Below are 12,973 nucleotides of genomic sequence, written 5' to 3'. Positions count from 1 at the left end.
CACACAACGCATACAGCATACATATGCATGTTCTATCATAAAAAAAACAACGTTACACATTACGTATGTGACTAGTGACTCAGTCTCTGATACTTCAGAGTTATATAATAATGTATGTAACTGCTGGTTGTATTATTTCATTTACATTCATTTCACTGGTGTTTATTCACTAAACAGGGCACTGACTACTCTTGAGGACAAGCTGTTAGTGAAAATGCTGCCTGTTTCGGTTACGGACAATGAACCGAAGGCGACACTTGACAACCCCCCCTCCTCCCACGCCCCTCCCCCTCTCTCCACACACACACACGCACGGACTCACACACACACACGCACACACACACGCGCGTTTCTCGGGCTTCACGTGTCGAGTCTGTCATTTCCAGACGCGCGCGTGCGCGTGCACACACACACAGTGGGTCAGTTTTGGGCCCGACACCAGTCGCTGTATCGCTTGCAGAACGTTGCAAGGAGACTCGTGCACTACGAGTGAGTACCTTCTCCGACAAACGTCACAGAACGGGACCGTTGTTTGATGCTCCAAGGACTTGAGACAAGGTGTGTCACTGTGTCTATTTCTGTGGTGTGTGGGGGGAGAGAGGTCACTGTGTCTATGTGTGTGCCATGTGGGGGGAGAGGTCACTGTGTCTATTTGTGTGGTGTGTGTGGGGGGAGAGAGGTCACTGTGTCTATTTGTGTGGTGTGTGGGGAGAGGTCACTGTCTATTTGTGTGGTGTGTGGGGGGAGGTCACTGTGTCTATTTGTGTGGTGTGTGGGGAGAGGTCACTGTCTATTTGTGTGGTGTGTGGGGGAGAGAGGTCACTGTGTCTATTTGTGTGGTGTGTGGAGAGAGGTCACTGTGTCTATTTGTGTGGTGTGTGGGGGAAGAGAGGTCACTGTGTCTATTTGTGTTGTGTGTGGGGGGAGAGAGGTCACTCTCTATTTGTGTGGTGTGTGGGGGGAGAGAGGTCACTGTGTCTATTTGTGTGGTGTGTGGGGGGAGAGAGGTCACTCTCTATTTGTGTGGTGTGTGGGGGGAGAGGTCACTGTGTCTATTTGTGTGGTGTGTGTGGTGAGAGAGGTCACTGTGTCTTTTTGTGTGCCATGTGTGGGGAGAGGTCACTGTCTATTTGTGTGGTGTGTGGGGGGAGAGGTCATTGTATCTATTTGTGTGGTGTGTTGGGGGAGAGAGGTCACTGTGTCTATTTGTGTGGTGTGTGTGGTGAGAGAGGTCACTGTGTCTTTTTGTGTGCCATGTGTGGGGAGAGGTCACTGTCTATTTGTGTGGTGTGTGGGGGGAGAGGTCACTGTCTATTTGTGTGGTGTGTGGGGGGAGAGAGGTCACTGTGTCTATTTGTGTGGTGTGTGGGGAGAGTTTCAGTTTTCAGTTTCAGTTTCAGTAACTCAAGGAGGCGTCACTGCGTTCGGACAAATCCATATACGCTACACCACATCTGATAAGCAGATGCCTGACCAGCAGTGTAACCCAATGCGCTTAGAAAAATTTGTCAGAAGTGGGATTCGAACCCACCCCTGGAGAACCAGACTGCGACCTGAACGCATCGTCTTGGACCGCTCGGCCATCCTGACATAATTAGTGTGGGGAGAGAGGTCACTGTGTCTATTTGTGTGGTGTGAGGGGTGAGAGAGGTCACTGTGTCTATTTGTGTGGCATGTGGGGAGAGAGGTCACTGTGTCTATTTGTGTGGTGTGTGAGGGAGAGAGGTCACTGTGTCTATTTGTGTGGTGTGTGGGGTGAGAGAGGTCACTGTGTCTATTTGTGTGGCATGTGGGGAGAGAGGTCACTGTGTCTATTTGTGTGGTGTGTGGGGGAGAGAGGTCACTGTGTCTATTTGTGTGCCATGGAGAGAGAGGTCACTGTGTCTATTTGTGTGGTGTGTGGGGGAAAGAGGTCACTGTGTCTGTTTGTGTGGTGTGTGTAGAGGGGTCACTGTGTCTATTTGTGTGCCATGGAGAGAGGTCACTGTGTCTATTTCTGTGCCATGGAGAGAGAAGTCACTGTGTCTATTTGTGTGGTGTGGGGAGAGAGGTCACTGTGTCTAATTGTGTGGCGTGTGGGGGGAGAGGTCACTGTGTCTATTTGTGTGGCGTGTGGGGAGAGAGGTCACTGTGTCTATTTGTGTGGTGTGTGGGGAGAGGTCACTGTGTCTATTTGTGTGGTGTGTGGGGGGAGAGGTCACTGTCTATTTGTGTGGTGTGTGGGGGGAGAGGTCACTGTCTATTTGTGTGGTGTGTGGGGAGAGGTCACTGTGTCTATTTGTGTGGTGTGTGGTGGGAGAGAGGTCACTGTGTCTATTTGTGTGGTGTGTGTGGGGAGAGAGGTCACTGTGTCTATTGGTGTGGTGTGTGGGGGAGAGGGGAGCAGGTGGGTGTGTTGTCTGAGCTGGAGCCGTGGGGGAGTGAGGGGGAGTGCGAGGTGGGGGTGGGGTTGGGGCACAATGGCTCATATCAACAGGAGAGAGGGAAAGGGGAAATGTAACATATGCGGTTTTTGTTGTTGTGGTTATGTTTTTTTATTTATATGTTTGTTTTCTTTTTATGGCAGATGTGGTGTATCGTATATGGATCAGTCCGTCACCTCCTTGAATCTGAAACTGTAACTGAAACAGAAAAGTCAGGTTCTTAAGAAAGAAAAAAAATCTAGATATGTACGAACTCTAACATTAATGCATTGAGAACATTTATTCATTCTTCCGGTAAAAAAATTAAATTAAATTATTAAAAAAAAAAATCAAAAAAAAAAATCAAAGCCACCCTTTTTTGACAAGTGATAATTGTTTTTCCTCCGGTTGGTATATCTCTCCCTTGAATTTAAAACGCAATTGTTTGAAGTCCATTTTTGAAATAGTGCTGCCGATGCTGCTACCACTACTACTGCTACCAGTCATTATCATTAACTTTATTATTATTATTATTATTATTATTATTATTACTACCATTATCATGCTATCATTACCACCATCATCATATTTTTATCACGTAATGGGGGAAAGGGGGTGTGGGGTACAGTTACATATATTACAATTATCATTAGAAAATGAAAACTTTTTTTTGTAATCAAATAGTACCTCATGGTGGTGGTGATGCAAGAGCTAAGTGAGCATTGTGCGTTCGTTACACTGCCCTTTAACCTCTGAACTCTCGAACCTCGCTGGTATGCGATCAATATGACTCACATTTGAAGTGCAGTCACTACTTCCTGAGTTCCTTTCAGTGGTATGACTGCAGTCACTGATTCCACAGTACCTTTCAGTGGTATGACTGCAGTCACTACTTCCTGAGTTCCTTTCAGTGGTATGACTGCAGTCACTGATTCCACAGTACCTTTCAGTGGTGTGACTGCAGTCACTACTTCCTGAGTTCCTTTCACTGGTATGACTGCAGTCACTGATTCCACAGTACCTTTCAGTGGTATGACTGCAGTCACTACTTCCTGAGTTCCTTTCAGTGGTATGACTGCAGTCACTGATTCCAGAGTACCTTTCAGTGGTGTGACTGCAGTCACTGATTCCACAGTACCTTTCAGTGGTGTGACTGCAGTCACTGATTCCACAGTACCTTTCAGTGGTGTGACTGCAGTCACTACTTCCAGAGTACCTTTCAGTGGTATGACTGCAGTCACTGATTCCACAGTACCTTTCAGTGGTATGACTGCAGTCACTACTTCCTGAGTTCCTTTCAGTGGTATGACTGCAGTCACTGATTCCAGAGTACCTTTCAGTGGTATGACTGCAGTCACTGATTCCAGAGTACCTTTCAGTGGTGTGACTGCAGTCACTGATTCCACAGTACCTTTCAGTGGTGCGACTGCAGTCACTGATTCCACAGTACCTTTCAGTGGTGTGACTGCAGTCACTGATTTCAGAGTACCTTTCAGTGGTGTGACTGCAGTCACTGATTCCAGAGTACTTTTCAGTGGTGTGACTGCAGTCACTGATTCCACAGTACCTTTCAGTGGTGTGACTGCAGTCACTGATTCCACAGTACCTTTCAGTGGTGTGACTGCAGTCACTGATTTCAGAGTACCTTTCAGTGGTGTGACTGCAGTCACTGATTCCACAGTACCCTTCAGTGGTGTGACTGCAGTCACTGATTTCAGAGTACCTTTCAGTGGTATGACTGCAGTCACTGATTCCAGAGTACTTTTCAGTGGTGTGACTGCAGTCACTGATTCCAGAGTACCTTTCAGTGGTGTGACTGCAGTCACTGATTCCAGAGTACCTTTCAGTGGTGTGACTGCAGTCACTGATTCCACAGTACCTTTCAGTGGTGTGACTAATTTTCCTGGACTGAAATAATGTCTTCCCTTGCCTTCTTTCCTTCTGGGTTTTGTTTTTGTTTTTTCCCTTCATTCCCGTATTTTATTCTTTTCTTTCTCTCTGACTGTCACTCTGTCATTCTGTCTACCTTTCTTTCATTTCAGCTCCGGAGAATTTCGAATTTCTTTCTGATTCAAATTGAGAGCTGTTGATTTTTTTTTTAATCTTCTGTTTACACCTTTTCTTCAGTTCTTTTCAAGTTTCTTGTTAATTATGACGTTTAACAGACTACCAGACAGACCAGTTACAATCAAATTAAACTGCGGTAGTCTGGAAGGGACTTATGTTAAAACGATGTCTGTACGGTTAGATCTAAGCGCTGATGACCGACGGCGGCACATCGATTTGATATAACAGTGAAATATTTGTCTGATACATTCTTCATCCGCGACAGACGCGGAGATCAAGAGAGAGGGAGAGACAGAGACAGAGCCAGAGACAGACAGACAGACAGAGACAGACAGACAGAGACACAGAGACACACAGGGAGAGTTGAGGAGGTGAGTGACAAAGAGAAGAGGGGCGACACATATCAGAGGAAAGAGAGACGTCAAGGGAAAGAGAATTTGGGGACGGGAAAAGAGAGAGAGAAAGAAGGGGGGCAGGGGAAAGAGAGAGAAAGAAGGGGGCAGGATAAAGAGAGAGAGAGAGAAAGAAGGGGGGCAGGGGGAAGAGAGAGAGAAAGAATGAGAGCAGAGGAAAGAAAGAGGAGAAAGAAGTAGGACAGAGGAGAGAGAGAGAGAGAGAGAGAGAAAGGGGGGCAGTGGAAAGAGAGAAAGAAGGGGGGCAGAGGAAAGAGAGAGAAAGAAGGAGAGCAAAGGAGAGAGAGAGAGAAAGAAGGAGGGCAGAGGAAAGAGAGAAGGAGGGCAGAGGAAAGAGAGAGAAAGAAGGAGAACAGGGGAAAGAGAGAGATAAAGAAGGGGGGCAGGGTAAAGAGAGAAAGAAAGGAGAGCAGAGGAAAGAGGGAGAGAAAGAAGTAGGACAGAGGAAAGAGAGAAGGACGGCAGAGGAAAGAGAGAGAAAGAAGGAGAACAGGGGAAAAAGAGAGATAAAGAAGGGGGGCAGGGTAAAGAGAGAAAGAAAGAAGGACAGCAGAGGAAAGAGAGAGAGAAAGAAGTAGGACAAAGAGAGAAAGAAAGAGGGAGAACAGGGGAAAGAGAAAGAGAAAGAAGGGGGACAGAGGAAAGAGAGAAAGAATGAAGGAGAGCAGAGGAAAGAGAGAGAGAAAAAAAAAAGTAGGACAGAGGAAAGAAAGAGAGAAAGAAGGAGGGCAGGGGAAAGAGAGAGAGAAAGAAGGAGGGCAGGGGAAAGAGAGAGAGAAAGAAGGAGGGCAGGGGAAAAAGAGAGAGAAAGAGAGAAGGGGGCAGAGGTAAGAGAGAGAGAAAGAAGGAGGGCAGGGAAAAGAGAGAAAGAAGGGGGGCAGGGGAAAGAGATAAAGAAGGGGGGCAGAGGAAAGAGAGAGAGAAAGTAGGAGGGCAGAGGAAAGAGAGAGAGAAAGAAGGAGGGCAGAGGAAAGAGAGAGAGAAAGTAGGAGGGCAGAGGAAAGAGAGAGAAAGAAGGAGAGCAGAGGAAAGAGAGAGAGAAAGAAGGAGGGCAGAGGAAAGAGAGAGAAAGAAGGAGAACAGGGGAAAGAGAGAGATAAAGAAGGAGGGCAGGAGAAAGAGAGAGAGAAAGAAGGGGGGCAGGGGAAAGAGAGAGAGAAAGAAGGGGGGCAGAGGAAAGAGAGAGAAAGAAGGAGGGCAGGGGAAAGAGAGAGAGAAAGGAGAACAGAGGAAAGAGAGAGAGAAAGAAGTAGGACAGAGGAAAGAGATAGAGAAAGAGAGAAGGGGGCAGGGGAAAGAGAGAGAGAGACAGAAGGGGGGGGGGCAGGGGAAAGAGAGAGAGAGAAAGAAGGGCAGGGAAAAGAGAGAAGTGGGTAGGGGTGGGGGAGAGGGAAAGCCGAAGAAGAGAGGGCGGGGATAAAGACTGTGGGGGAGGGAGGTGAAGGGAGATGTATAGTGGAGATAGAGAAAGAGAGGGAGATAGAATGAGAGAGTGAGGAATAGACACAGAGAGAGGGAGGGGGGGGGGGAGAGGGAGAGAGACAGTGAGAAATAATTTCATGACAATGACTCTCAATGTTCGTGTCAGTGGGTAAGGCAGTTCCCAGAAAAACAAAAAAATGGGGACAATTTCCCGTCATACACACACACACACCCACGCAGACACACGTGCACACCTACCCATGTGTCCTAGGGAATCAACGAGCAATTTCACAACCAAGTATAGCTTCTCTAAAAGCTTATCAATATACTTATACTTATCATTGAATGCTTCTGTTGTTTTTGTTGTTGTTGTTGTTTTTATATCGTGATAAAAGCATATAATGCTGACCCGATTCAATTGTTGTCATGTGTGGCTGATGTTTTTATTGTTGTGGTGGTGGTTGTTGTTGTGGTTGTTGTGTTTCTTTTACAGAGGGGGAGGAGGAATCAGGATGATCTTTTCACCCTTTCTTGCGTTATTTGAATACTGATTCAATTTTTGTACGTATAGCTTTCTTTTCTTAAATACGAGAGATCATGAGAGTGATGATGATAGACGAGCGCAATAGCCGAGTGGTTAAAGCGTTGGACTTTCAATCTGAGGGTCCCGGGTTCGAATCACGGTGACGGCGCCTGGTGGGTAAAGGGTGGAGATTTTTACGATCTCCCAGGTCAACATATGTGCAGACCTGCTAGTGTCTGCACCCCCTTCGTGTGTAAATGCATGCAGAAGATCAAATGCGCACGTTAAAGATCCTGTAATCCATGTCAGCGTTCGGTGGGTTATGGAAACAAGAACATACCCAGCATGCACACCCCCGAAAGCGGAGTATGGCTGCCTACATGGCGGGGTAAAAACGGTCATGCACGTAAAAGCCCACTCGTGTACATGCGAGTGAACGTGGGAGTTGCAGCCCACGAACGCATAAGAATAAGAAAGAAGAAGAAGAGAGTGATAGGGAATTATGTATGTGTGCGTTTGTGTGTTTGTCACGTTTAAACATGCTCGCGCGCGCGCGTGTGTGTGTGTGTTTGTGAATGCTTTCGTGCGTGTGTGCATTATCTTCTATTATGTTGGAAAAATGTGCGTATGTTATGTCTTTTTATGTACAGAGCTCCGGGAAGCGCGCGTGCGCGCGCGCATATGTGTGTGTGTGCGCGTGCGTGTTTGTGTACGTGCGTGTGTGCATGCATGCTTCGTGACCAGGCATTGCCTCTATTTCCTGTATGTAGATCTATCACTTCAATTCTCTCTGAGCGTCATTCTGCTTACGTGGGTGGGGGAAGAGGGGGGGGAGGAAAGGGGGCATGGAAACACACACACACACACACACACACACACACACACACAATCGCACACACACACACATACATACACCCACACACACGCACGCACTCGGGCATAATGAAATTAGCTTTGGGACAATGACGTACACACGTTGTCACCAAAGGATTTCATTGTGACAGCCCCTTGGGAAATAAGATGCTTGGGTAATTACATCCATGTTTTCTGTTAAAACGCACCTCCAGCACTTCTGCCAACTGAAACAGATAGCCTGAGTGTGTGTGTGTGTGTGTGTGTGTGTGTGTGTGTGTGTGTGTTATTGTGTGTGTGTGTGTGTGTGTGTGATGAATGAAAGGGAACATGGTGGGGTCTATGAAGCTCGTGGGACGGGAGTGGGGGTGGGGGGAGGGTTAGATTGGAAAGAAAGAGAACATTAAACAGAATGTCGGTGATGGAAAAAAAGCCCAGTAATAACACTGAAATATTGTTGGACTAGGGGAAAGGAGCCCAGTAATAACACTGAAATATTGTTGGACTGGAGGAAAGGACACTCCCCATATCTTCCTGAATAATGGATCAAAAAGTAAATTAATTAAATGACACGAAAAACAACAACAGAATTGGTAACTAAAACAAATGAATAAACACACAAAATAATAATACTCATAACAACGATGATGATGAAATTAACAATGCAGTACTTATTTGGCGCAAAATCTCCTTATAACGAGCTTCCGCACCTGACAATATGAACAACACTGCATTGGAGCATACAACAGCACATGAGGACACAAAAGAGAAAACAATTTGCATACACGAAGACAATACTACAAAGTGGAAATATGAATGATTACACAAAAAGCACAAAATATGCCCTACACACACACGTACACTCGCATACGCTCACGCACGCGCACGAAGACAAGACATACAGATGCACATGCGCGCGCGCACACACCCCCCCTAAACACCCACCCAAAAGGACACTATACGAACATAATGTAGATTTCAATAAAAGAGAGAGAAAAAACACAAAGGGGTGGGGTGTAGGGGAATGGGCGGGGGAGTCAGCGACTATGCTTCGTCAACAAAATATTTGACAGTGCAATATGACAGATAATATAACGGAACACACGCACACCAAAGAAATCAGAAAGCTCCCCCTCGACCATCCACACTCATTCATTCTCATTGCACACACAAAGACCGCACCAAGAATTTATATTTTCACATTGCTTCAGTTCGCCTTCACTCCACACACTTTCATTCTCATTGCACACACAAAGACCGCACCAAGAATTTATATTTTCACATTGCTTCAGTTCGCCTTCCCTCCCAAATGCCGCCCAACACAATGATGGAGTCTCCCGTCGGACCGACGGACAAGAAGGCAGGCTTATCTGTCGGTGTGTGTCCTCATATGGGAGAAGAGGCCGATTCTCGATGCGCAGCACTTCCCACAGGTGTTGCAACGGAAAACGTCTCCAGAAGTTGAGCCCTGCTTCCTTCGCTCACGCTTCTCCTTAATGGCCAGCGTTCTCTTGTTTTCAAACGTCTTTATGCCACGAGAACACAGCATCCTCCAGCAAGAGCGGTCAAGGGCATCAGTTTCCCAGGAAGCGATGTCTATGTCACAGGCTTTGAGGTTTGTCTTCAAGGTGTCCGTGAAGCGCTTGCAGGGTCTTCCAAGTTCACGGTGGCCTTCCTTCAGCTGGCCATACAAAAGCATCTTCGGGATCCTGCTGTCTGTCATGCGGACAACGTGTCCTGTCCAGCATAGCTGGCACTGGATCAGCAGGCTTTCGATGCTGGGCAGGCCGTTCCTCTCTAGGGCCTGGAGGTTGGAGACCCTGTCTTGCCACTTTATGCCGAGGATCTTTCGTAGGCAACTCTAATGAAACTGCTCAAGTTGTTGAATGTGACGGCGATACATCGTCCATGTTTCACAGCAGTACAACAAGGTGGTCAGCACAACAGTTCTGTAGGTTTTGATTTTGGTGCTGAGCCTGATGCCTTTGTTGTTCCACAGCCTGTTGTTGAGTCTGCCAAAGGCGGAGCTGGCCTTGGCGATGCGCAGCGTCACTTCTGCACCAAGGGCTCCGTTGCTGCATAGCGTGCTGCCCAGGTAGCAAACCTTGTCGACTGACTTGTTTTTCATCGATCGTGATTGCAGGTGGGAGGGGCGGGGGGAGGCACTGGCGTTCTGTGAGCAAGCTGGTTGGTACATGGACTCGGCCTTGCTGAGGCTGATGGTGAGTCCAAAGCGCCTGCAGGAGGTTGAGAACCTGTCCATAATTAACTGCATGGCCTCATGGGTGTGTGCAGCAAGCGCGCAGTCATCAGCGAAGAGGAACTCTCTCAACAGTGCCTCAAACACCCCGGACCTGGCATGTAGTCGCCGCAAGTTGAAAAGTTTATCATCTGTGCGAAACTGAATGTAGATGCCCCCGGTCACAGTCTTGGAAGTCGTCAATCAGCAAGGCAGAGAAGAGAATGGAGAACAGTGTGGGTGCCAGGACGCAGCCCTGCTTCACTCCATTTACCACAGGGAACAGATCCGACCTGTCAGTATTTTCCTGTACTCTCGCCTGCATGCCATCGTGGAATGACGCAATCAGGTGGGTTAGGCTCTCTAGGCAACCGAACTTTAGGAGGATCTTCCACAGACCACGGCGGTTCACCGTGTCGAAGGCCTTAGTCAGGTCTACAAAGACCATGTGGAGCTCCTTGATCTGCTCACGGCACTTCTCTTGCATCTGGCGTACGGCAGACACCATGTCACATGTTCCCCTGCCTAAGCGGAAGCCGCACTGTGCTTCAGGGATGACTGTGTTGGAGACATGGTCAACCAATCTGTTCAGTATGATGCGGGCGAAGATCTTGCCGGCGATGCAGAGGAGAGAGATTCCACGGTGGTTATCGCAGGTTGTTTTGTCCCCCTTCCGTTTGTAAATGTGGACAATTGAAGCATCCTTGAAATCCTGGGGGACTTCCCCTCTCTCCCAGATAGACTGGAACAGTCTGACCGTTACTGACCACTGCTGACCACCACGCCAAAATCGTCAGATTGCGCCTTATTACGTTTGCGCATTATTATGACATGCTGACCACTACAGACCACCACTGACTGCTGACTGATGGTGACCACTGACTGTTGCTGAACAGTACCCTAAAGTGTATGGTTGAATATACACAGGCGTCTGCTTCCACCTCGTTCTGATACCTTGATGAATGTCCATTTCGAAGAACCAGTCAAACATCAGCCACATCCGACTATTTCCTCGCTCTTTTTTCCCTTCGTGCACCAGTGCAGACCAAGTCCACAAACTCTCAAAATCTTTAAATCAAGGGAAGCAAGCAGTAGGACTTAGCACTTTGACACAGTTTTAAAATAGCTGATTTGATTAGATCTGTTGAATGCTTTGTGCATTACCGGTGCTTGGAGAATATAAGAAAGCATTTTAGTGACAGATCAGAACATCAGTTTTGACAGGAATCTCAAAATTTGTGTCGTTTGTAAGTGGATGTTTTGACGTGAGTGTATTTGCGAACGATGCTGCACAGTCACTGAGCGCTCTCAAAAGGGTGTTTGAATGTGTGTGTGTGTGTGTGTGATCAAAACCAACAATACAACAGTCTGGTGCGATGTCCCAATGATATGTCATGTCTACTGAGTTCAAGACCTGCTTCTGTTTTAAAGGTCCATATATTTACCCAAATCATACTTGCCCGTTCGCATTTACCCTCAGGCTATTTCAACCGTTGAAGAAACGCTGAAAAGAAGGAGTAGACTAAATTTTCCTGTTGCAACAAATCGGAGAAAGCCTTCAAAAACAGAAGAGCTTCAACTGACGATCATACAGCCTGTCAAGCGTGCAACACAAACGTTGAGCTAGTCGCTTCGACTAGATCGCTCGAAACTAAGCCTACCTACCCTACACAGATAAATGAGTAGATAGACAAACGACAGACAGCATCACCGCGCGTTCTACGCAGCTATGCATTTATGCATTCATGCTCGTAATTTGTGTGCGTGCGCGCGCGCATGCCCGAGTGTTTGTCCATGTGTGTCTTTGTGTGAACGCGCACGTGCGTTGGTGCTAATGTTACCCGCTTCACCGAGATACTCGGTAAACAACCCCACCCTCACCCACTAACTGTTCTTCTTGTGCACAGCGGCTGGTGATTAGAGTTAACTCCCACAGGACCACCACCACTGCTGCTCACAGCGAGTTCCACTGTCTGCTCCGGCAGTTTCTGATTGATTCGGAATCCCCGAAAGGAGTTAACTGATAATATTCGTAGGATGATGATGATGATGATGATTATGATGAAGGATGCTTGCTTTGATTCAACACAACGCGAAGCCACCAGCACCGTTTGACACCGGATGACACAAACAATACGTTAACCCCCGTGGTGGCGGTCTCCACTCTGGGAGGGACGCTCACTCAGTCTGGCTCCGCGACTAAGCCATTATTGTCGTTAGTAGTGGGCTTAGTAGGTGGTGTCCTAAATACGTTAAATCAGAACAGGCACCACTGAACACCACCGAAGTGACTCAGCAGCAGTGTAGGGTCTCCTCTGGTGTGTGGCCTCCTGGCGACCTAACAACGATGGTTCCCTGTGGACTGCCGACGCTGGAACTGCGACGGACGAACCCGGGTGTGGCCGTGTATGGGGGAATCTAAATGAGCGGCGCGGGAGTAATGCCACTGAAACGGTGCAGATGATGGGGCAGCAAAATAAAAACAAAAAAACAAAAAACAAAAAAACAAAACACAAAAAAACAACGTTAACCCCTTAACTGGTGCTGACGTGTGTGCTCCGTATTGTCACTGACATGCTAGTCATCATTCTGTTTTTCAACACTTTTCGTCTTCAGTCTACACTACGTTTTCTCTGCAAATTGAACTAACTGTGCTTTTTTTAACCCCTGATGGAGTCTTCAGTCTACACTACGTTTTCTCTGCAAATCGGTCTAACTGTGCTTTTTTTTTTTTAACCCCACACTTATTGCATTTCACTATATATATAAAAAAAAAAATAGTCAAGGGGTTAATACGATATCTTGTATCTTGTTGAAGCACTGGTCTGCGTGTTGATGGGCGGGGACTGGATGAAAAAAGCGCGCCAATGCTTATCTATTATCCTCGATAATAAATAATTTGTCTTGTCTTGTCTTGTCTTGTCTTGTCTCTCTCTCTCTCTCTCTCTCTCTCTCTATCTATCTATCTTTACATATATGTATATCTACGCACACACACACACACACACACACACACACACACACACACACACACACACACACACACACTGTGTGT

The 12,973-nt window shown here is 47.1% G+C and overlaps 1 non-coding gene across 1 annotated transcript; it reads right to left on the bottom strand.

Annotated features, from left to right (window-relative positions):
- Positions 1 to 1,506: 1,506 nt before the first annotated feature.
- Positions 1,507 to 1,590, bottom strand: Trnal-cag (transfer RNA leucine (anticodon CAG)). The gene has a single exon. It is a non-coding gene; the product is annotated as a tRNA-Leu (tRNA).
- Between the last annotated feature and the right edge of the window lie 11,383 nt (positions 1,591 to 12,973).

The sequence above is a fragment of the Babylonia areolata genome, chromosome 26 (assembly GCF_041734735.1).
Source record: "Babylonia areolata isolate BAREFJ2019XMU chromosome 26, ASM4173473v1, whole genome shotgun sequence".
NCBI lineage: Eukaryota > Metazoa > Mollusca > Gastropoda > Neogastropoda > Buccinidae > Babylonia > Babylonia areolata.
The sequence above is the reverse complement of the archived record's forward strand: the minus strand, read 5'-3'. Positions and strand labels throughout refer to the sequence as shown.